Source organism: Bufo bufo, chromosome 10 (genome assembly GCF_905171765.1).
Source record: "Bufo bufo chromosome 10, aBufBuf1.1, whole genome shotgun sequence".
Taxonomy (NCBI): domain Eukaryota; kingdom Metazoa; phylum Chordata; class Amphibia; order Anura; family Bufonidae; genus Bufo; species Bufo bufo.
The window spans coordinates 3,196,443-3,223,333 of NC_053398.1; the positions used below are offsets into that span (position 1 = coordinate 3,196,443).

Below are 26,891 nucleotides of genomic sequence, written 5' to 3' on the forward strand. Positions count from 1 at the left end.
ATCTAAGCTGCTCTGATAGGTGTGCCTGTCTGTATCTAAGCTGCCCTGACAATTGTGTGACTGTATCTAAGCTGCCCTGACAGGTGTGACTGTATGTAATCCCATCAGGTCAGGGGTGACTGTCTGTATCTAAGCTGCCCTGACAGGTGTGGCTGTATCTAAGCTGCCCTGACAGGTGTGACTGTATCTAAGCCTGTCATGACAGGTGTGACTGTATCTAAGCTGCTCTGATAGGTGTGCCTGTCTGTATCTAAGCTGCCCTGACAGGTGTGGCTGTATCTAAGCCCGCCAGGTCAGGTGTGGCAGTCTGTATCTAGGTGGGGGTGATACAGTCTCGGGGGGGGGGAATACCCCGTGGCCCCGCCCCCGCAGCTCCGCACAGCCACGCCCTCTGACCCGGTCAGTACTGTTGGTCACGAGTCTCCCGGGAGTCCTTACAGCCTCTGTCGGGGGGCGGGTCCCGCGGCCTGTCAGTCCCCCGGCAGGACACGCCCCCGTGCTGGGTCCCGGAGCTGTCACCCGCGCTGCCTGCAGTGTCCTGCGCCCGGACTGCCGGATCTGACGGACACCATGGCCCCCCGCTGAGCCGGCGCCCTCTCTGTGGGGCTCCGCACTCCTCTCATGGTAAGGACCTGTTGTTTTCTGCTCTGTCCTGTCAGTGACAAGTCGTGGAGGAGACGCCGGCCATAGCGCCTGACCCTGTGCTCTGTATCGCGGGCTATCCTGACCCTATGTTTTATACATGCTAGGCTCTACCTAGAAGCACCAGGTTATAAGGAGCAAAGACGAGCCACAGTCAGCTGTAACATGTGTTTACACGAGTCTCCCCCTATGATCTGGCATCTTACACATTGAACCCATGTTATAGCAGCTGAACCTCTATGTTCCTTATAGCCTGCCCTGTCTTATGTCACTCACTATATATCTACTGTAAACCCCATGTTAAGAAGCAGCTTGTGTAACCCTGTCATATAGCATGTTACATGTAATAAGTGAACCCCATGTTAGAGCAGCACCGTGCTGTAATAGGGATGGTTTCTTGTGTCTGGTACATTATAGATTATGTAAGCCTATGTTATAGATCAGGGATGGCCAACCTGCGGCTCTACAAGAACTACAACTCCCAGTATGCCCAGTCTGCCTACTGCCAGCGCATGGTGGGGGTTGTAGTTTTACAACAGCTGGAGGGCCTGGATGATACATGTGTGCAGTGTGGAGTATATATCGGGGTGTGTCCTCTGCTACACTATAGATTATGTAATGTTGGTGCAACCTAAGCCTATGTCATATCAGCGCTAGTACATAGGGTGGGAGATTAGTACAGATTGGGAGAAGAGGGGCCCTACACGTGACTGGAGCCCCACTTCCAGGTCATTACATGCTTCCATTAGATTGTCAGCTCTGCTGCTCCTCGGTGTTTCGGTATTTGTACCCCTGTTCCTGCTGAAGTGCTGGGAGATATGCGGCTGCTGTACATCACCTGGGGGCAGAGAGGAACATGTGGTGGGCCGGGCTCATAATGGGCCCCAAAGACCTGGGAAAAAAAACCCATAATAATACTAGGTTATATTAATACTATGTTATAATAATACTATGTTATAATATTACTATGTTATAATAATACTAGAGTCTATTCATGCGACTGAAAAACCATCAAAGAGCATCTGTCAGCAGTTCTGTCCCTCTGACCCCGGCTGACCTGTGCCATGTGCTCCTGGCAGCTGAAGACATCCGTGTTGGTCCCGTGTTCATATGTGCCCGCATTGCTGAGAAAAATGAGGTTTTACTATATGCAAATGAGCCTCTAGGAGCAACGGGGGCGTTACCATTACACCTAGAGGCTCTGTTCTCACTGCTCTGCACTTTGATAGGACCAGTAAGTGTAAATGTGATGACACCTGGACCTGTCAATCATAGTGCAGAGAGAGCGGAGCCTCTAGGTGTAATGGTAACGCCCCCGTTGCTCCTATATAGTAAAACATCATGTTTCTCAGCAATGCGGGCACATATGAACATGGAACCCACACGGATGTCTTCAGCTGCCAGGAGCACATGGCACAGGTCAGCCGGTGTCAGAGGGACAGAACTGCTGACAGATGCTCTTTATGATATAGGGGTTGGGCCTCTGGTGGGCTCAGTGCCACACTGCCTGGGGGATATCCTATCACATACAATGGACCTGTCTGCTGCTGACCACTGTGCACGGTGAGACGGTGGATTTACAGTCCTGCCTCCTGCACTATTTACAGTATAGTGTACTTAAAGGGGTTGCCCCATGAAAAATATTTAAAAAAAATTCAAACCAGCCGCTGGATCTTAATACTTTTGTAATTGCATGTAATAAAAAAATTAGCATAGCCAATGAGTTATTCAATAAAATGTATCTGCACAGCGCCACCTGCTGTTTGTTTCTTCTTATTTCTTTGTCCTGCTCACTGAGATGGCCGCACATGCTCAGTTTCATCTTTCAACTGCCTCCTGAGCTGTGATAGGGAGAGCATGGACACGCCCCATGAGCAGCAGCAGAAAGGACACGTCCCCCATGAGCAGCAGCAGAAAGGACACGTCCCCCATGAGCAGCAGCAGAAAGGGCACGCCCCCCGAGCCACAGCAGAAAGGACACTCCCCTTGAGCTGTCAGCTTGATATAAATCTAGACCAATGAATGGGGAGAAATCTGGACCCATGTGAGGTACAGGGCTGGTTCTAGCTTTGTTAGAAGAGATTGTCATGTCCTATATGATGTCTGATTTTCATTTCTTACATTAGTCATGGGAGAACCCCTTTAAGGGAACTGCTATTTATGCAATTGTCTAATCTATGTGACCCTGAATCTGACGCCGCAGGAGGAGCTGTGCATGTCTGGCCCCTGTAACTGATCTGAGGAGCCTCACTGCTGTGACAGCCAGAAAGCCTATCCTGCACTTGTCCTGTTTGTAGGATCTTGTTCCCTGATAAATCATTCATTGATGTTATTTGTGGGTTTAACGCTGCAGGGTCCACAGCTCTGCCTGCTCTCATCCCCTGACTGCTGTGATGTCATTGCCTGCTCTCATCCCCTGACTGCTGTGATGTCATAGAGCTGCTGCAGTCATTGAGTGAGTGCTGTGATGTCATTGACCGCTCTGATGTCATTGAGTGCCTGCTCTGATGTCCTAGAGCTGCTGCAGTCATTGAGTGCGTGCTGTGATGTCATTGAGTGCCTACTCTGATGTCATTGAGTGCCTGCTGTGATGTCATTGAGTGCCTGCTGTGATGTCATTGCCCGCTCTGATGTCATTGAGTGAGTGCTGTGATGTCATTGAGTACCTGCTGTGATGTCATTGCCCGCTCTGATGTCATTGAGTGAGTGCTGTGATGTCATTGAGTGCCTGCTGTGATGTCATTGCCCGCTCTGATGTCATTGAGTGCCTGCTCTGATGTCATAGAGCTGCTGCAGTCATTGAGTGAGTGCTGTGATGTCATTGAGTCCCTGCTGTGATGTCATTGACCGCTCTGATGTCATTGAGTGCCTGCTGGGATGTCATTGAGTGCCTGCTCTGATGTCCTAGAGCTGCTGCAGTCATTGAGTGAGTGCTGTGATGTCATTGAGTGCCTACTCTGATGTCATTGAGTGCCTACTCTGATGTCATTGAGTGCCTACTCTGATGTCATTGAGTGCCTGCTGTGATGTCATTGAGTGCCTGCTGTGATGTCATTGCCCGCTCTGATGTCATTGAGTGAGTGCTGTGATGTCATTGAGTGCCTGCTGTGATGTCATTGCCCGCTCTGATGTCATTGAGTGCCTGCTCTGATGTCATTGAGTGCCTGCTGTGATGTCATAGAGCTGCTGCAGTCATTGAGTGCGTGCTGTGATGTCATTGAGTGCCTGCTGTGATGTCATTGAGTGCCTGCTCTGATGTCCTAGAGCTGCTGCAGTCATTGAGTGCCTGCTGTGATGTCATTGAGTGCCTGCTGTGATGTCATTGCCCGCTCTGATGTCATTGAGTGAGTGCTGTGATGTCATTGAGTGCCTGCTGTGATGTCATTGCCCGCTCTGATGTCATTGAGTGCCTGATGTGATGTCATAGAGCTGCTGCAGTCATTGAGTGCGTGCTGTGATGTCATTGAGTGCCTGCTGTGATGTCATTGAGTGCCTGCTCTGATGTCCTAGAGCTGCTGCAGTCATTGAGTGAGTGCTGTGATGTCATTGAGTGCCTGCTGTGATGTCATTGCCTGCGGTGATGTCGTAGAGCTGCTGCTGTGATGTCAGAACATGTACAGGAGGAGGGGCTGACTGATGCCATTCTCAGTGGCTCCTCCTCCTTATGATTAGATGAATGCACAGTACGACCTCCCTGGCGCGCGGTGCGCGGTGTAATTCTTAGTGTCTCTCACTTAGTGGGGTTTTTGCTCTGTTCAGGGCGACCTCTTCTAGGGCTAGTGATAGCATAAAGGCGGCATACGGATGGAGCGGAGCTGTTCTGCTTCTATTACTAATGTATTATACATCTAGAATTTGGCCTCCACCTCCCGCAGACTCGCCTGCCCGGTTTTCAGCGGACACACGCGCTCGCTTCTGCTGACTGCGATATTAATGCGAGTTTATTACGTGACTGCAATTTTCTTTTATAGGCCATGTGCGCAGGAAACGGCATGCCACATGTGTCTGGGGCTCATTACCCGGTGTCAGCATCTCCGCATCACAATGATAGAAGACATATCGAAACATTGTATCCTATAAAGTAGTAACATCTCCTACACAAAGTTGGGGGCAGGGAGTGAAAACTGGGGGCCCCCTGTTCGCAGCCTGAGGGGTCACAGGTGCATATAGTGATCCCTACTGCATGACAACATTACTACAGTTCTTCTAGGTCTTAAGGTTTGGAAGCTCCAGTCACATATGTCACCAGCATTCCCTTGGGAACATTTTTGGGCTTTTGCCACCCTGACCGCTGTGTCCGGCCCGCTATGGTACGGTATTTTTATAGTAGCTGCCCTGGCATGTAATAGCTGAGGACCGTACCCTCCAACCGCCACTGACCTCACAGGATGAGACACGTCCACCACAAAGCACTGACACCCAGTAATTCTCAGCTCAGACCAGTTTCTGCTGTCGTTGCTACATCTGCAGTGTAACCACAGATTCCGTTATATGGTGCAAAGACGAAAAACATTCAAGTGCAGGAAATGTAATAATATGTGATTCAGAGAGAATACCGTCATATGTTACATCTTCATATATACAGTATTTTTATTCCTGAGCAGTATTACAGTAGTTATATTCTTGTACATAGGAGCAGTATTATAGTAGTTATATTCCTGTACATAGGAGCAGTATTATAGTAGTTATATTCTTGTACATAGGAGGCAGTATTATAGTAGTTATATTCTTGTACATAGAAGCAGTATTATAGTAGTTATATTCCTGTACATAAGAGCAGTATTATAGTAGTTATATTCTTGTACATAGAGAGCAGTATTATAGTAGTTATATTCCTGTACATAGGAGGCAGTATTATAGTAGTTATATTCTTGTACATAGGAGGCAGTATTATAGTAGTTATATTCCTGTACATAGGAGCAGTATTATAGTAGTTATATTCTTCGTACACAGAGAGGCAGTATTTATTGTAGTTATATTCTTGTACATAGGAGGCAGTATTATAGTAGTTTTATTCTTGTACATAGAAGCAGTATTATAGTAGTTATATTCCTGTACATAGGAGGCAGTATTATAGTAGTTATATTTCTTGTACATAGGAGGCAGTTTTATAGTAGTTATATTCTTGTACATAGAGGCAGTATTATAGCAGTTATATTCTTTGTACCTAGGAGCAGTATTATAGTAGTTATATTCTTGTACATAGGAAGGCAGTATTTAGTAGTTATATTCTTGTACATAGGAGGGCAGTATTATAGTAGTTATATTCTGGTACATAGGAGCAGTATTATAGTAGTTATATTCTTGTACATACGAGCAGTATTATAGCAGTTATATTCTTGTACATAGAAGCAGTATTATAGTAGTTATATTCTTGTACATAGGAGGCAGTATTATAGTAGTTATATTCTTGTACATAGGAGCAGTATTATAGTAGTTATATTCTTGTACATAGGAGGCAGTATTATAGTAGTTATATTCCTGTACATAGGAGCAGTATTATAGTAGTTATATTCTTGTACATAGGAGCAGTATTATAGTAGTTATATTCCTGTACATAGGAGGCAGTATTATAGTAGATATATTCTTGTACATAGGAGGCAGTATTATAGTATTTATATCCCTGTACATAGGAGCAGTATTATAGTAGTTATATTCTTGTACATAGGAGGCAGTATTATAGTAGTTATATTATTGTACATAGGAGGCAGTATTATAGTAGTTATATTCTTGTACATAGGAGCAGTATTATAGCAGTTATATTCTTGTACATAGGGGGCAGTATTATAGTAGTTATATTCTTGTACATAGGAGCAGTATTATAGTAGTTATATTCTTGTACATAGGAGGCAGTATTATAGTAGTTATATTCTGGTACATAGGAGCAGTATTATAGTAGTTATATTCTTGTACATAGGAGCAGTATTATAGTAGTTATATTCTTGTAAATAGGAGCAGTATTATAGTAGTTATATTCTTGCACATAGGAGGCAGTATTATATTAGTTATATTCTTGTACATAGGAGGCAGTATTATAGTAGTTATATTCTTGTACATAGGAGGCAGTATTATAGTAGTTATATTCTTGTACATAGGAGCAGTATTATAGCAGTTATATTCTTGTACATAGGAGCAGTATTATAGCAGTTATATTCTTGTACATAGGGGGCAGTATTATAGTAGTTATATTCTTGTACATAGGAGCAGTATTATATTAGTTATATTCTTGTACATAGGAGGCAGTATTATAGTAGTTATATTCTTGTACATAGGAGCAGTATTATAGTAGTTATATTCTTGTACATAGGAGCAGTATTATAGTAGTTATATTCTTGTACATAGGAGGCAGTATTATAGTAGTTATATTCCTGTACATAGGAGCAGTATTATAGTAGTTATATTCCTGTACATAGGAGCAGTATTATAGTAGTTATATTCCTGTACATAGGAGCAGTATTATAGTAGTTATATTCTTGTACATAGGAGCAGTATTATAGTAGTCATATTCTTGTACATAGGAGGCAGTATTATAGTAGTTATATTCTTGTACATAGGAGGCAGTATTATAGTAGTTATATTCTTGTACATAGGAGCAGTATTATAGTAGTTATATTCTTGTATATAGGAGGCAGTATTATAGTAGTTATATTCTTGTACATAGGGGGCAGTATTATAGTAGTTATATTCTTGTACATAGCAGCAGTATTATAGTAGTTATATTCTTGTACATAGAGGACAGTATTATAGTAGTTATATTCTTGTACATAGGAGCAGTATTATAGTAGTTATATTCTTGTACATAGGAGCAGTATTATAGTAGTTATATTCCTGTACATAGGAGCAGTATTATAGCAGTTATATTCTTGTACATAGGAGCAGTATTATAGTAGTTATATCCCTGTACATAGGAGCAGTATTATAGTAGTTATATTCTTGTATATAGGAGTAGTATTATAGTAGTTATATTCCTGTACATAGGAGGCAGTATTATAGTAGTTATATTCTTGTACATAGGAGCAGTATTATAGTAGTTATATTCTTGTACAAGGAGCAGTATTATAGTAGTTATATTCTTGTACATAGGAGCAGTTTATAGTAGTTATATTCTTGTACATAGGAGCAGTATTATAGTTTATAGTGTTTTTTTTTATATTCTTGTACATAGGAGCAGTATTATAGTAGTCATATTCCTGACATAGGAGCAGTTTATAGTAGTTATATTCTTGTACATAGGAGCAGTATTATAGTAAGTTATATTCTTGTACATAGGAGCAGTATTATAGCAGTTATATTCCTGTACATAGGAGCAGTATTATAGTAGTTATATTCTTGTACATAGGAGCAGTATTATAGTAGTTATATTCTTGTACATCGGGGGGAGTATTATAGTGGATGACCATAACTGTGCCTTCTTGGAAGCTGATATACACTCACCTAAAGAATTATTAGGACCACCATACTAAGGGCTGTTTCACACGAGCGGATGCCGAAGACCCGATGCAGACTGCAGAGGCACGGAGTATTAACATGACTGATAATGCCTCCGTGCCGCTCTGTGATCTCTTTTACTACGAAATCACAGTGAACAACTTTATTTCACTGTGATTTCGTAGTTATGAGGTCACAGAGCGGCACGGAGCATTATCAGTCATGTTAATACTCCGTGCCTCTGCAGTCTGCATCGGGTCTTGGCACTCTTTCACGGAGCGGATGCCACGCACGGCATCCGCTCGTGTGAAACAGCCCTAATACGGTGTTGGACCCCCTTTTGCCTTCAGAACTGCCTTCATTCTACGTGGCATTGATTCACAAGGTGCTGATAGCATTCTTTAGAAATGTTGGCCCATATTGATAGGACAGCATCTTGCAGTTGATGGAGATTTGAGGGATGCACATCCAGGGCAACGAAGCTCCCGTTCCACCACATCCCAAAGATGCTCTATTGGGTTGAGATCTGGTGACTGTGGGGGCCACTTTAGTACAGTGAACTCATTGTCATGTTCAAGAAACCAATGTGAGATGATTGGAGCTTTGTGACATGGTGCATTATCCTGCTGGAAGTAGCCATCAGAGGCTGGATACATGTTCTCATTCTGTTTACCCCAAATTCGGACTCTAACCATTTGATTGTCTCAACAGAAATCGAGACTCATCAGACAGGCAACATTTTTTCCAGTCTTCAACAGTCCAGTTTTGGTCAGTTTTGTAGTGGAGATGAGTGGTACCCGGTGGGGTCTTCTGCTGTTGTAGCCCATCCGCCTCAAGGTTGTGCGTGTTGTGGCTTCACAAATGCTTTGCTGCAGACCTCGGTTGTAACGAGTGGTTATTTCAGCCAACGTTGCTCTTCTATCAGCTTGAATCAGTCGCCCATTCTCCTCTGACTCCTACCATCCACAAGGCATTTTCGCCCACAGGACGGCCGCCATACTGGATGTTTTTCCCTTTTTCACTACCATTCTTTGTAAACCCTAGAAATGGTTGTGCGTGAAAATCCCAGTAACTGAGCAGATTGTGAAATACTCAGACCGGCCAGTCTGGCACCAACAACCATGCCACCGCTCAAAATGGCTTAAATCACCTTTCTTTCCCATTCTGACATTCAGTTTGAAGTTCAGGAGATTGTCCTTGACCAGGAGCACACCCTAAAATGCATCGAAGCAACTGCCATGTGATTGGTTGACTAGAGAATTGCATCAATGAGAAATAGAACAGGTGTTCCTAATAATTCTTTAGGTGAGTGTGTGTGTGTGTATATATATATATATATATATATATATACAGTATACTGTTCCTCTGTAGTATATATACGTAAACTGTCCTCTGTAGTATATATATACAGTATACTGTCCTCTGTAGTATTATATATATATACAGTTATACTGTCCTCTGTAGTATATATACAGTATACTGTCCTCTGTAGTATATATATATACAGTATACTGTCCCTGTAGTATATATACAGTATACTGTCCTCTGTAGTATATATATATATATACAGTATACTGTCCTCTGTAGTATATATACAGTATCCTGTCCTCTGTAGTATATATACAGTATACTGTCCTCTGTAGTATATATACAGTGTACTGTCCTCTGTAGTATATATACAGTATACAGTCCTCTGTAGTATATATACAGTAATACAGTCCTCTGTAGTATATATACTGTATACTGTCTCTGTAGTATATATAGTATACTGTCCTCTGTAGTATATATACAGTCTACTGTCCTCTTGTAGTATATACACAGTATACTGTCCTCTGTAGTATATATAGGTATACTGTCCTCTGTAGTATATATATATACAGTCTACTGTCCTCTGTAGTATATATATATATATATATAGTATACTGTCCTCTGTAGTATATATATACAGTATACGGTCCTCTGTAGTATATATATATATACAGTATACTGTCCTCTGTAGTGTATATACACAGTATACTGTCCTCTGTAGTATATATATACAGTATACTGTCCTCTGTAGTGTATATATACAGTATACTGTCCTCTGTAATATATTATATATATATATACAGTATACTGTCCTCTGTAGTATATATACAGTATACTGTCCTCTGTAGTATATATATACAGTATACTGTCCTCTGTAGTATATATATACAGTATACTGTCCTCTGTAGTATATATATATACAGTATACTGTCCTCTGTAGTATATATATATACAGTATACTGTCCTCTGTAGTATATATATATATATACAGTATACTGTCCTCTGTAGTATATATATATATACAGTATACTGTCCTCTGTAGTGTATGTGTATATATATATATATATATATATATAGTATACTGTCCTCTGTAGTATATATACAGTATACTGTCCTCTGTAGTGTATATATACAGGATACTGTCCTCTGTAGTATATATACAGGATACTGTCCTCTGTAGTATATATACAGGATACTGTCCTCTGTAGTGTATACAGTATACTGTCCTCTGTAGTGTATATATATATACAGTATACTGTCCTCTGTGTATATATACAGTATACTGTCCTCTGTAGTGTATATATATATATACAGTATACTGTCCTCTGTAGTATATATATACAGTATACGGTCCTCTGTAGTATATATATATACAGTATACTGTCCTCTGTAGTATATATATACAGTATACGGTCCTCTGTAGTATATATATATACAGTATACTGTCCTCTGCAGTATATAATACAGTATACTGTCCTCTGTAGTATATATATACAGTATACTGTCCTCTGTAGTGTATATATACAGTATACTGTCCTCTGTAATATATATATATATATACAGTATACTGTCCTCTGTAGTATATATACACAGTATACTGTCCTCTGTAGTATATATATACAGTATACTGTCCTCTGTAGTATATATATACAGTATACTGTCCTCTGTAGTATATATATATACAGTATACTGTCCTCTGTAGTATTTATATATATATATACAGTATACTGTCCTCTGTAGTATATATATATATATACAGTATACTGTCCTCTGTAGTGTGTGTATATATATATATATATATATATATATATATATAGTATACTGTCCTCTGTAGTGTATATATATATGTATATAGTATACTGTCCTCTGTAGTATATATATATGTATATAGTATACTGTCCTCTGTAGTGTGTATATATACAGTATACTGTCCTCTGTAGTATATATATATATATACAGTATACTGTCCTCTGTAGTGTGTATATATACAGTATACTGTCCTCTGTAGTATATATATATATACAGTATACTGTCCTCTGTAGTAAATAATTCTAATAATAAGTCTCTAGGTGAGTGTATCTCGCTTTGCTCAGTGTGGGGTAATCTGCTCTCATGGTTCAGAGTATGTATATAGTACAGTTGTATATATTTGTGCCTTTGTTTGCATCTAGGTTTCTTTTGTGGAGAGTTGTCAGGAGTTGCTGAAGTGACATTGACCTCAGATCGTCATATTTGGCGCATTCACGCGGGAGAACACGCATTGCACATGTTGTGAGGGCAGTGATATCTCTATCTCTTGTTCCTCCCACTTCAGCTAATAGTAATCATGAATTTAGTGTTGGAAACAAGGAAGGAACTTTAGACCTGAGCAGATAAACAGGAAGAGCGGGTGTAATGTCGGAGAGCCGGCCTGGGTGTAATTAGAAGGCGCTCAGGGCTGATTAGCCAGCGGCGTCCTTCCTGCAGCCTGTGCGTTACCAGTTGCTGTCCTTTGGTTCATGGCAGACTCGTCTTCTTATAGACTGTAATTGGCTCTGAGCCTCAAACGGTCATTCTGGTCATTTTCTGAAATTCCCCTTTAATCATTAGAAAACCTGCTCTTCTGTGGGGCTGATGGCGGCAGGGTCGTGTTAAGGGCTGTGGTTGCAGCATAGTTCATAAATTATAGGTTCACTTTGGGACTACACGGCCGAGTCTATTTGGAAAAGTTCTGAAACTTTCTAATCTATTTTGTAGTTCAGTTTCTTACCATTGTCATCTGGAAGCTAGAAGATCTAATACCGCTCACAGCTGAGGGCTGAGGCATTGCTGGGGCCCCGGAGACTGGCGGGGGCTTGAGAAGAGGTGACGCAGCAGCAGCGGCGGAGGGGATGTTGGTAATATGATTGTTACTCTATTATTTTATGGCACTGTAGGCTTTTATTAAAGAATTTCAAGGGGCTTGACAACCCCTTAAAGGGAACCTGTCATCAACGTTATGTTGACCTCACTGAGGGCAGTATAAAGTAGTGACAGAAATGCTGATGTCAGCGCTGTGTCACTCAGGAGCTAAAAGTAAGTGGTTGCTGAGAACCAGCGTTATAATCACTGCAGCCCGGGCCTTGAGAGAGTCCCATCTACCTGAGAAGAGTCCTGGATATTATAATCTCCTGCTCTCCGCCATCTGCTGATGATTGGCAGTTCTCTCCTAGAGAGAAAGGGAGAAAACCAGGTAGAAGCCGGTCAGTCATCAGCGGGAGATCAGGAGTAACCAGGACTCTTCTCAGGAGGCCGGGACTCTTCTCCAGGTCCGGTCTGCAATGATTGTGATGTTGGTTCTCGGCAACCACTTACTTTTATCTTATAAATGACCGACCGCTGAAATCAACTCACCTGTCTGTACTTTATTCTGCCGTTAGTATGGGCAGCGTAACGTTGCTGACAGGTTCCCTTTAATGTCAGGAATCCCAAGGTAACAGGTGTCAGATATGTTCCCCAACAATGCCAAGGATTTTGACGGATTTGCAGGAATTTTACTTTTGCCGTTTGTTTGGCCGTTCTCCTGGTTTCTTCTGGACTTTATAAGATCTCCGTCTGTGGAACTGATTTCTGAGCATTTTGTAATAGATTTGTTGGAGTATACGGTCAGTGGGATTATCCCAGTTCAGATGGTCCGGATCTGCCCTCCTGGTAGGAATGTTCTCATTGATGTGGAATCCATTGGTGCCAGTTCTACTGTCTCTATTCACTGCCAGCAAGCGGAAATCTTGTAACTGGTGAGGGGTTGAAGTGACTACTTTCAGAACTTGGTTATTATACTTTTGCAGGTTGTCAGTAAGCTCAGACCTTTCAAGGTAGTCAGATAAATTCCTTGAAGACTCTGGCCCTGAAGCTAAAGGAGGCAATATGCTAATGAGCTGTACGGCAGAGGATCTCCGTAATTAGTCACCGTCTACATTCAGACGATTAGTTACTAAATATTCGCCTTCTCCCATGTGTCAGATCCGTGGAATGTTAAGTGATCCTCGACCTGCATTGTGCTCTACAATAAATATATGGTCTAGTATGTACCGTACATATCATACTATAGTGCAGTCCTATATACAGTACATATTATATATTACACTATAGTGCAGACCTATATACGGTACATATTATATATTATACTATAGTCCAGTCCTATATACGGTATATATTATACTATAGTGCAGTCCTATATACAGTACATATTATATATTATACTATAGTGCAGTCCTATATACAGTACATATTATATATTATACTATAGTCCAGTCCTATATACGGTACATATTCTATATTATACTATAGTGCAGTCCTATATACGGTATATATTATATATTATACTATAGTCCAGTCCTATATACGGTACATATTATATATTATACTATAGTGCAGTCCTATATACGGTACATATTATATATTATACTATAGTGCAGTCCTATATACGGTATATATTATATATTATACTATAGTCCAGTCCTATATACGGTACATATTATATATTATACTATAGTCCAGTCCTATATACGGTACATATTATATATTATACTATAGTGCAGTCCTATATACGGTACATATTCTATATTATACTATAGTGCAGTCCTATATACGGTACATATTCTATATTATACTATAGTGCAGACCTATATACGGTACATATTATATATTATACTATAGTCCAGTCCTATATACGGTATATATTATACTATAGTCCAGTCCTATATACAGTATATATTATACTATAGTCCAGACCTATATACGGTACATATTATATATTATACTATAGTGCAGTCCTATATACGGTACATATTATATATTATACTATAGTGCAGTCCTATGTACGGTACATATTATATATTATACTATAGTCCAGTCCTATATACGGTACATATTATATATTATACTATAGTGCAGTCCTATATACGGTACATATTATATATTATACTATAGTGCAGTCCTATATACGGTACATATTATATATTATACTATAGTCCATTACTATATACGGTACATATTATATATTATACTATAGTCCAGACCTATATACGGTACATATTATATATTATACTATAGTGCAGTCCTATATACGGTACATATTATATATTATACTATAGTGCAGTCCTATATACGGTATATATTATATATTATACTATAGTCCAGTCCTATATACGGTACATATATATTATACTATAGTGCAGTCCTATATACGGTACATATTATATATTATACTATAGTCCATTACTATATACGGTACATATTATATATTATACTATAGTCCAGTCCTATATACGGTACATATTATATATTATACTATAGTGCAGTCCGATATGCGGTACATATTATATATTATACTATAGTCCAGTCCTATATACGGTACATATTATATATTATACTATAGTGCAGTCCTATATACGGTACATATTATATATTATACTATAGTCCATTACTATATACGGTACATATTATATATTATACTATAGTCCAGTCCTATATACGGTACATATTATATATTATACTATAGTGCAGTCCGATATGCGGTACATATTATATATTATACTATAGTCCAGTCCTATATACGGTACATATTATATATTATACTGTAGTCCAGACCTATATACGGTACATATTATATATTACACTATAGTGCAGTCCTATATACGGTACATATTATATATTATACTATAGTCCAGACCTATATACGGTATATATTATATATTATACTATAGTGCAGTCCTATATACGGTACATATTATATATTATACTATAGTGCAGTCCTATATACGGTACATATTATATATTATACTATAGTGCAGTCCTATGTACGGTACATATTATATATTATACTATAATGCAGTCCTATATATACGGTACATATTATATATTATACTATAGTCCAGTCCTATATACGGTACATATTATATATTATACTATAGTCCAGACCTATATACGGTACATATTATATATTATACTATAGTGCAGTCCTATATACGGTACAGGGAGTGCAGAATTATTAGGCAAGTTGTATTTTTGAGGATTAATTTTATTATTGAACAACAACCATGTTCTTAATGAACCCAAAAAACTCATTAATATCAAAGCTGAATATTTTTGGAAGTAGTTTTTAGTTTGTTTTTAGTTTTAGCTATTTTAGGGGGATATCTGTGTGTGCAGGTGACTATTACTGTGCATAATTATTAGGCAACTTAACAAAAAACAAATATATACCCATTTCAATTATTTATTTTTACCAGTGAAACCAATATAACATCTCAACATTCACAAATATACATTTCTGACATTCAAAACAAAACAAAAACAAATCAGTGACCAATATAGCCACCTTTCTTTGCAAGGACACTCAAAAGCCTGCCATCCATGGATTCTGTCAGTGTTTTGATCTGTTCACCATCAACATTGCGTGCAGCAGCAACCACAGCCTCCCAGACACTGTTCAGAGAGGTGTACTGTTTTCCCTCCTTGTAAATCTCACATTTGATGATGGACCACAGGTTCTCAATGGGGTTCAGATCAGGTGAACAAGGAGGCCATGTCATTAGATTTTCTTCTTTTATACCCTTTCTTGCCAGCCACGCTGTGGAGTACTTGGACGCGTGTGATGGAGCATTGTCCTGTATGAAAATCATGTTTTTCTTGAAGGATGCAGACTTCTTCCTGTACCACTGCTTGAAGAAGGTGTCTTCCAGAAACTGGCAGTAGGACTGGGAGTTGAGCTTGACTCCATCCTCAACCCGAAAAGGCCCCACAAGCTCATCTTTGATGATACCAGCCCAAACCAGTACTCCATCTCCACCTTGCTGGCGTCTGAGTCGGACTGGAGCTCTCTGCCCTTTACCAATCCAGCCACGGGTCCATCCATCTGGCCCATCAAGACTCACTCTCATTTCATCAGTCCATAAAACCTTAGAAAAATCAGTCTTGAGATATGTCTTGGCCCAGTCTTGACGTTTCAGCTTGTGTGTCTTGTTCAGTGGTGGTCGTCTTTCAGCCTTTCTTACCTTGGTCATGTCTCTGAGTATTGCACACCTTGTGCTTTTGGGCACTCCAGTGATGTTGCAGCTCTGAAATATGGCCAAACTGGTGGCAAGTGGCATCTTGGCAGCTGCACGCTTGACTTTTCTCAGTTCATGGGCAGTTATTTTGCGTCTTGGTTTTTCCACACGCTTCTTGCGACCCTGTTGACTATTTTGAATGAAACGCTTGATTGTTCGATGATCACGCTTCAGAAGCTTTGCAATTTTAAGAGTGCTGCATCCCTCTGCAAGATATCTCACTATTTTTGACTTTTCTGAGCCTGTCAAGTCCTTCTTTTGACCCATTTTGCCAAAGGAAAGGAAGTTGCCTAATAATTATGCACACCTAATATAGGGTGTTGATGTCATTAGACCACACCCCTTCTCATTACAGAGATGCACATCACCTAATATGCTTAATTGGTAGTAGGCTTTCGAGCCTATACAGCTTGGAGTAAGACAACATGCATAAAGAGGATGATGTGGTCAAAATACTCATTTGCCTAATAATTCTGCACGCAGTGTATAGTGCAGTCCTATGTACGGTACATATTATATATTATACTATAGTGCAGTCCTATATACGGTATATATTATATATTATACTATAGTCCAGTCCTATGTACGGTACATATTATATATTATACTATAGTGCAGTCCTATATACGGTATATATTATATATTATACTATAGTGCAGTCCTATATGCGGTACATATTATATATTATACTATAGTCCAGACCTATATACGGTACATATTATATATTATACTATAGTGCAGTCCTATATGGGGTACATATTATATATTATACTATAGTGCAGTCCTATATGGGGTACATATTATATATTATACTATAGTGCAGACCTATGTACGGTATATATTATATATTATACTATAGTGCAGTCCTATATACGGTATATATTATACTATAGTGCAGTCCTATATACGGTATATATTATACTATAGTGCAGTCCTATATACGGTACATATTATATATTATACTATAGTGCAGTCCTATATACGGTATATATTATATATTATACTATAGTCCAGTCCTATATACGGTACATATTATATATTATACTATAGTCCAGACCTATATAAAACGTCGGTCTTTGGCCTCCTGCACAGGAACGTGTGCGCCCTGTGGCCGTGCTGCGGCCCGCAAATTGCAGGCCACAATGCACGAACACCAACCGTGGGGCAGCCGCAGTGGATTGCAGACCCATTCACTTTAATGGGTCCGCGATCCGCCTGTTCCACAAAAAGATAGGACATGTTCTATCTTTTTGCGGAACGGAAGTACAGGACGAAACCCCACGGAAACACTCCGTAGTGCTTCCATAGGGTTCCGTTCCATGCTTCTGTTTCGCACCATTCCGCATCTCCGGATTTGCGGACCCATTCAAGCGTGATGCGGATTGCCCACGGAACGGCGCCCATGTATTGCGGACCGCATTTGCAACGGCAACGGGCAGCACACAGGAGACCTTAGGGCTCGTTCACATGAACATTTTTTGAGTTCCGTATACGGCCCGTATATGGAACCATTCATGTACTCGTTATGCATTCTGCTTCCGTATTTCAGTTCTGTTGAAAGATAGAACATGTCCTATTATTGCCCGCAAATCACGTTCCGTGGCTCCATTCAAGTCAATGGGTCCACCAAAAAAACGCCACACATACGGAATGTACTCCATATGTCTTCCGTATCCATTCTGTTTTTGTGGAACCATCTATTGAAAATTTTATGCCCAGCCCAATTTTTCCTATGTAATTACTGTGTACTGTATATTCCATATGGAAAAGCGGAACGTAAAAACGGAACTGAATCGGAAACACTACTGAACCAAAAAACGGAAAAACAGATCCGTTAAAAATGGCCAGCAAAATACAGAAAAAGCCATACGGTCGTGTGCAAGAGGCCTTAGTGAATGAGCCCTTGGTGTAGCTTATTCTCTATATTGGTCCAGTCCCATATAGTGTAGGGCGGTCGCCTGTCACAAGGGGAGGATTTCCTGCAGCAGAATCTCTACCATGGATTTTGCGGTAGATTTGCCACAGATTTCACTCTACACACTGGAAAGAGGGAAATCCGTGGTGGAAGTCTGGAGCACAAATTGCCGTCCTGCAGATTTCGATCCGCATTGCTTTCCCAGAGTTTCTTAACTCCTTAGTGACCAGCGATACGTGTTTTTACGGCGGTCACTAAGGGGCCTTGGGCTGGAGCGCCGCCTTTTTACGGCAGCACTTCAGCCCAAGTTAGCGATAAAATCAATCGCTGTATCTCCGTGCCCGCAGCTACCAGAGGTAGCTGAGGGCTCGGGGCAGTGATCAGAGACCGTGACAAGCGGTCTCTGATCACGTGATCGCCGTCATACACTTTATCACAGCAATCACAGAAAATGCAGGCAGCGGAGCTGCCCGCACTAAACTTTCTCCCTCCTCTCATGTAAGAGAAAGTCTCCGGTGCATCGATCTGGTCCCACAGTGCTTCTGGCCCTAAGCTGGGTGCCGATCCTTACCCTCAAGAAAGATGGCGGCCCGGCGCATGCGCAGACTGAAAGCCGGCCGCCGCCGCTCACCGCTGCTCTGAGTAAGGAGAGGAGAGAGAAGTTCAAATTATGCCCCGATTGGGTCCCCCAGCACCCCGATCGGGGCAATATGGCCCCCAGATATGTTAAAATAAAGTTATTAGGGCGCCCCCCCTCCACATCTAATTAAAAAATAAAATGGCGCAGACATGCGCACTGGTTACTGTGCTGAAGATCTGCCTTCAGCACGGGAACCATCAGGGACCAATAATAATGGTCCCTGATCATGTGGTCTCCATGACAACCCCATCATGGAGATCACCTCCATTATATTTACAAATCAGAGGCAGGACGGGGGCCGCGCTTCTCTCTCCGCTCTGTGAGGAGCGATCCGACTTCTGTCCTGGCTCTGGGATTACATACTGGGAAAAAAATATCAAATTATAAACTGGCGGTCAGTGGCTGTCCGTGATTAGGCGTCTACTGGTGACGGTCAATTATCTTTATTAGGGACCCTGTGTCCGTCTGTTGCTGGCGGTCAGTGGGTGTCAGTCAGTCAGTCGGCTGAAAATGTTATTTTTTTTTTCACCTTCTTAGCATTAATTTCTTTCAAAAACTAGTTGGTCAAAAAGCTCATTACACCCATAGATAAATACGTTAAGGGGCCTAGTTTCTAAAATGGGTTCACTTTTGGGGGGTTCTATTATTCTGACACATAAGCCTCTGCAAACTTGGCTTGTTGCAGGAAAAAATATGTACTTCAAAAATTTTAAAATTTATGTTAAAATGTTAAGTCTCCTAAATAAAATAAAAAAAGTAGAAAATTTTTGTAAGTGCAGCCAAAGTAAAATAAAGATGTGGAAATATTTTTCTGATAAAAATATTGAATAATATTTATGTATGTATGTGAAATATTGCAGTTGAAAATAGGAAAATGTGGCAATTTTTAAAATTTTTCATAAATTTTCACTTTTTTAATAAAGATACGCATATTTTATCGGTAGAATTTTACCACCTAAGTAAAGTACAATATGTGACGAGAAAACAATGTCAGAATTACTTTGATGTGCAAAACCGTTACAAAGTTATTCTAAGCTAAAATGACACATGTCAGATTTCCAAAATTTGGCTTGGTCATTAAGGCCCAAACAGGCTTGGTCACTAAGGGGTTAAAGCCCCATTCACTTGGCAGGTTCTGTAAAATGCTGTAGAGAAAGCGGCAGGGTATCCATCTCGTGTGTATGTAGCAATCCTCCATATACTGTAGAATGGCGGAACCAGTGATCCCTCTTCACTCTTGGGGCACATTCACATTCAGCAGGTTTGGGGCAGGGATTTCTTTGAGTCTCATTTATCTGAATGGAGCTTGCAGAAATGTACTGCATATGTATGGAAGGGATCTTCAGCCCCAGAATGATCTGTGTGTGACTTCACCTTTGTTGGCCATGTATTAGTAATATCAGAACCGCGTCTCCAGTTCTGGACACGTCCGCAGAATAGATAGGGGTCCAGATGGCTTTCAGATTTGTCTAAATGGCTATGGAAAACAACCCCCCCCCAGCCGCAGCTGTCCCCTTCAGTATCCAGACTCTGAGTCCTGGAGGTGTCACAACCACACAGACATTTACAGCCTGGAGCATACGGTAGATACATCACACCGAAAGGGTCCGCACACCCCATATAACAGCTATAGAATGTATAACATGAGCCGACTCTGCAGGTGAAAACACACAATGTATCAACTTGGACTTCTCTAAGATTGGCCACATTGTATTCTTCCCAGCTTAGGGCTCTTTCACACTTGCGTTGTTCTGTTCCGGCATAGAGTTCCGTCGTCGGGGAATCAGTTTTATCCCCATGCATTCTGAATGGAGAGAAATCTGTTCAGGATGCATCAGGATGTCTTCAGTTCCGGACCGGAATGTTTTTTGGCCGGAGAAAATACTGCAGCATGCTGCGCTTTTTGCTCCGGTCAAAAATCCTGAAAACTTGCCGCAAGGCCGGATCCGGAATTAATGCCCATTGAAAGGCATTAATCCGGATCCGGCCTTAAGCTAAACGTCGTTTCGGCGCATTACCGGATCCGACGTTTAGCTTTTTCTGAATGGTTACCATGGCTGCCAGGACGCTAAAGTCCTGTTTGCCATGGTAAAGTGTAGCGGGGAGCGGGGGAGCAGTGTACTTACCGTCCGTGCGGCTCCCGGGGCGCTTCAGAGTGACGTCAGGGCGCCCCAAGTGCATGGGGCGCTCTGACGCCATTCTGGAGCGCCCCGGGAGCCGCGTGGACGGTAAGTATACTGCTCCCCCGCTCCCCACTACTACTATGGCAACCAGGACTTTAATAGCGTCCTGGCTGCCATAGTAACACTGAACGCATTTTGAAGACGGATCCGTCTTCAAATGCTTTCAGTTCACTTGCGGTGTTACGGATCCGGCGGGCACCTCCGGCAAATGGAGTACACAACGGATCCGGACAACGCAAGTGTGAAAGCAGCCTTACTCCTCATCAGCAGACTGCGACACGTGACAGATCAATGGCAGAAATGTCTCCATTATTTCCATACATTTGGATGCGATTTGTAAAAGTCCATGCTCAAGCTGCGGAGTGAGTGCAGCTCTGGAGTATAATACAGGATGTAACTCAGGATCAGTACAGGATAAGTAATGTATGTACACAGTGACTGCACCAGCAGAATAGTGAGTGCAGCTCTGGAGTATAATACAGGATGTAACTCAGGATCAGTACAGGATAAGTAATGTATGTACACAGTGACTGCACCAGCAGAATAGTGAGTGCAGCTCTGGAGTATAATACAGGATGTAACTCAGGATCAGTGCAGGATAAGTAATGTATGTACACAGTGACTGCACCAGCAGAATAGTGAGTGCAGCTCTGGAGTATAATACAGGATGTAACTCAGGATCAGTACAGGATAAGTAATGTATGTACACAGTGACTGCACCAGCAGAATAGTGAGTGCATCTCTGGAGTATAATACAGGACGTAACTCAGGATCAGTACAGGATAAGTAATGTATGTACACAGTGACTACACCAGCAGAATAGTGAGTGCAGCTCTGGAGTATAATACAGGATGTAACTCAGGATCAGTACTGGATAAGTAATGTATGTACACAGTGACTGCACCAGCAGAATAGTGAGTGCAGCTCTGGAGTATAATACAGGATGTAACTCAGGATCAGTAGAGGATAAGTAATGTATGTATACAGTGACTGCACCAGCAGAATAGTGAGTGCAGCTCTGGAGTATAATACAGGATGTAACTCAGGATCAGTACAGGATAAGTAATGTATGTACACAGTGACTGCACCAGCAGAATAGTGAGTGCAGCTCTGGAGTATAATACAGGATGTAACTCAGGATCAGTAGAGGATAAGTAATGTATGTATACAGTGACTGCACCAGCAGAATAGTGAGTGCAGCTCTGGAGTATAATACAGGATGTAACTCAGGATCAGTACAGGATAAGTAATGTATGTACACAGTGACTGCACCAGCAGAATAGTGAGTGCAGCTCTGGAGTATAATACAGGATGTAACTCAGGATCAGTAGAGGATAAGTAATGTATGTATACAGTGACTGCACCAGCAGAATAGTAAGTGCAGCTCTGCCCTTTGTGTTTTGCAATGAATTACAGTTTAGCATTTTTCTGTTGTTCGGCTATAGCGTCTGTGCCAAGCAGAACAACGCCTGGCATTTATATTACGTTATATAAATTACTGTTGCAACCTTGGGCATGTTCGTTCAGAATGCTGTAACCTACAAGCAGATTCATAACATGTAGATAAATCAGCAAAACTGCTCATTATGTGAAGAAGCTACTGGAATTTATATTGCTAGAAAATGCCATCCTCCGCTGTGCCCGAGGTGTGCCAGATCATTTCATAACACCCTGACGATGCGGAGTCCTGGGACGTCAACCCCTCACATGGCGTGGGGCATTTATGTGAATGCTACCTCTTTAAATGGGGCGGATCATTTTTACAAACTTCTGACTTATATTAGTGGTGGGGGTCCCCAACAATGGCGGAAGCGAAGGGGCAAAGTGCTGATCTGTTCTTCCTTCCCAGATTATTGCAGTGCATGAAACTGAACAGCAGATGAATACATTGTATCAGATAAACCCTGTGGTTATCATGTGGCTGCATCTGTGGCTCCTCCTGTCATAGCCTCATCTGACAACCTAGTGGCTGCAGCATCTGGAAAGGTTTCCATGAAAGTGTCGGGAGTGCAGAGCAGCTGTGACCTCAGTATCTCAGGGATTTATGTCAGTTTCACTGGATCCACACACCCAGCGTGAGCGGGATCCTCCTATATTCGTCCATCCCTCCCTGGTGTAATTAGGAGGATGATGAAAGGTTCACACAGTAAAAGCTCATGTAGAAGCCTCGTTACTGATTACTCAGCTGCTGCATCCGAGACGCTTTATAATGCGCACAATTAACCTTCCTGCCTTATAAAAGGAAGAATTTTAAGTTACATGTGCAAGAAATACCTGGGAGGACTCCATAATGACTGACTATCTCTGTGACAGGGTCTGACTCCAGACTCATAAATAAAAGACTAATGAAATCTTCAATGCACGAGAACGAGAAGCCAGTGATGCGCCAACTGCCCCCTGCACCCTCCGGGTTCCCCTAAAGGCGGCCCTTTAAGATTGATTTTCTTATAGGCGGTGTCTAGTTTAGAAAACTTTTTGTCCAATACCCTGTTAGGAATCTAAGAAAGAAGTTCCCCCATTCAGGACCTTCATCTATTAGCCAGAGTGGGGAGCGTCTCTTGCTTCGGAGGACCCAGCACCTCCGTTTATTACCCATTGATTTTAATGAGTAATCTGTAATGCTTTATTTCTCCTGCGGTGGCGCTGCAGGCAAACTGAACCCTTGCTGCCAGTTCATTACTAATCCAGGTATCAAGATTATTACTACTCCAGGCGTCAAGACTGTTGGTACTCAAGGTATCAAGATTATTACTACTCCAGGTATCAAGATTATTACTACTGCAGGTGTCAAGAGTATTACTACTGAGGGCATAGCTACAGTAGGGTCAAAGGAAGCCTTGACAGCGGACATGGTGCCCGGGGGATCTAGAGTACCTTCTATGACATAAGGAGAGTGTTATACGTTTTATATGGTGGGTGGAGGCCTCATTACAGATTTAGCATCCGGGCCCAGGAGCTCAAGTTATGAAATGATTCCTATTGAGCCAGAAATACTTAGCACAGATTAGTTTCCTATATAGATGCAAGTAAAATGAAGACGGGAGCGTCTATGAAATGTATCGGCAAATGGTCCCTTTCTTACATTCTCTCCATTATAGGAAGTGCTGACACCTTACACATCATATACTGGATACACGTGGAGTCCCTGTAGATAGGGTTGTGTCTTTTGTCCTTCCTTTGCCCATCCGCATTGCCAGCTATAGGTGGTGGCAGCCAAAGTCATTGTTTTCTAATGTTGTTAAACAATGTTGCAGTAGATTCCGTGTGGAATTCCGTGCGTGCCATGCTTCCTGACCGACGAATTCCGTGGCGCGAGTATTAATCATTATTTATTGGTGTCATCACGGTAGGAACAGGAAGCTCGATGATCCAACCGAGTCTAATTATATATGAGAAAACAAGAAGTGATTCTAGACTAAGTTCACTGAGGTCGAAAAGAAAATGATGTCCTCTCCCCAGTATGGAGATGGGCAAGGCGACTTTCACACTAGCGTTTCTATCTTCCGGTATTGAGATCCGCCATAGGGGCTCAATACCGGAAAAAAATGCTTCAGTTTTGTCTCCATTCATTGTCAATGGGGACAAAACTGAACTAAACTGAACGGAGCTCTCCAAAATGCATTCCGTTCAGTTTAGTTGCATTCCCAGACCGGAGAGCAAACCGCAGCATGTTGTATTTTGCTTTGCGTCCTAGGATGCGGGGGCAGGGGCAACGGTGTACAGATATAAGCTCTGCCACCTGACCCATAGTAGTGCCCGTAGTGCCTGACCCATAGTAGTGCCCGTAGTGCCTGACCCATAGTAGTGCCCATAGTGCCTGGCCCATAGTAGTGCCCGTAGTGCCTGACCCATAGTAGTGCCCATAGTGCCTGACCCATAGTAGTGCCCGTAGTGCCTGACCCATAGTAGTGCCCGTAGTGCCTGACCCATAGTAGTGCCCGTAGTGCCTGACCCATAGTAGTGCCCGTAGTGCCTGACCCATAGTAGTGCCCATAGTGCCTGACCCATAGTAGTGCCTGACCCATAGTAGTGCCCGTAGTGCCTGACCCATAGTAGTGCCCGTAGTGCCTGACCCATAGTAGTGCCCATAGTGCCTGACCCATAGTAGTGCCCATAGTGCCTGACCCATAGTAGTGCCCATAGTGCCTGACCCATAGTAGTGCCCGTAGTGCCTGACCCATAGTAGTGCCCGTAGTGCCTGACCCATAGTAGTGCCCATAGTGCCTGACCCATAGTAGTGCCCATAGTGCCTGACCCATAGTAGTGCCCGTAGTGCCTGACCCATAGTAGTGCCTGACCCATAGTAGTGCCCATAGTGCCTGACCCATAGTAGTGCCCATAGTGCCTGACCCATAGTAGTGCCCGTAGTGCCTGACCCATAGTAGTGCCTGACCCATAGTAGTGCCCATAGTGCCTGACCCATAGTAGTGCCTGACCCATAGTAGTGCCCATAGTGCCTGACCCATAGTAGTGCCCGTAGTGCCTGACCCATAGTAGTGCCCGTAGTGCCTGACCCATAGTAGTGCCCATAGTGCCTGACCCATAGTAGTGCCCATAGTGCCTGACCCATAGTAGTGCCCATAGTGCCTGACCCATAGTAGTGCCCGTAGTGCCTGACCCATAGTAGTGCCCGTAGTGCCTGACCCATAGTAGTGCCCGTAGTGCCTGACCCATAGTAGTGCCCATAGTGCCTGACCCATAGTAGTGCCTGACCCATAGTAGTGCCCGTAGTGCCTGACCCATAGTAGTGCCCGTAGTGCCTGACCCATAGTAGTGCCCGTAGTGCCTGACCCATAGTAGTGCCCATAGTGCCTGACCCATAGTAGTGCCTGACCCATAGTAGTGCCCGTAGTGCCTGACCCATAGTAGTGCCCGTAGTGCCTGACCCATAGTAGTGCCCGTAGTGCCTGACCCATAGTAGTGCCCATAGTGCCTGACCCATAGTAGTGCCCGTAGTGCCTGACCCATAGTAGTGCCCATAGTGCCTGACCCATAGTAGTGCCCATAGTGCCTGACCCATAGTAGTGCCCATAGTGCCTGACCCATAGTAGTGCCCATAGTGCCTGACCCATAGTAGTGCCCGTAATGACTCTCCTTAGCACCCAGTGTCTGATCCAGGAATGCCGAGCTGCTTATTTTGGGTGCACTCAGTCTTCCTATAATGCATCTGTAGATAAGTTGATAGGTTTGTAAAGAGTTAAAATATAAAACCTAACGATTTTTACAGAAAATGAGGCGGACTGATCCCGGAGCAGAAGAGCTAACGTTCCCCCGGGGCAGGGACCGACCCTGGAGCAATCTCTATATCTGCGTGAGACTAATCCGATGCTTCCCTTCGCCTCCAGGCGTCCATTGTGGCTCCGGCTGCAGGAAGGATTCTGATCACATATTAGGGAATATTCTCAGCAATTCCCTGATTTATTCCCCAGCCAGATATTGTCATTTATCTCTGTAGTCTGTCCATTGGGTGGTGATAAAGGTGTATGATAAGTGTCATGGCAGCTCTCACTCGTGTTCATTGATTTGCTGGGAGTTGTAGTCCACAGCGGCCTCGGCGTATCTGTTTTCACAGTGTTTTTGCGGGAGGATTACAGATTGTGCAGAGTTGTGTTTGTAGAGACCTTGGCACAATAGGATTTCTGTCGACAAACAATGGACTCATTCTCCGGCGCTGAATGCTGTGATATTGGGAGAGAGGATAAATC

At 42.3% G+C, this 26,891-nt stretch overlaps 1 protein-coding gene across 11 annotated transcripts in view; it reads left to right on the forward strand.

Moving 5' to 3' along the window:
- The first annotated feature begins 453 nt into the window (after positions 1 to 453).
- The window catches only part of MICAL2 (microtubule associated monooxygenase, calponin and LIM domain containing 2), a 209,631-nt gene continuing 183,193 nt past the window's right edge, over positions 454 to 26,891 (forward strand). For 5 of the 11 annotated variants that reach the window (XM_040410402.1, XM_040410404.1, XM_040410406.1 and 2 more), the window contains exon 1: positions 454 to 624. The gene's annotated coding sequence lies outside the window, so the exon portion shown is untranslated. The remainder of the gene's footprint in view (positions 625 to 26,891) is intronic. The other 6 variants (XM_040410410.1, XM_040410413.1, XM_040410412.1 and 3 more) reach the window with 3 other exon arrangements.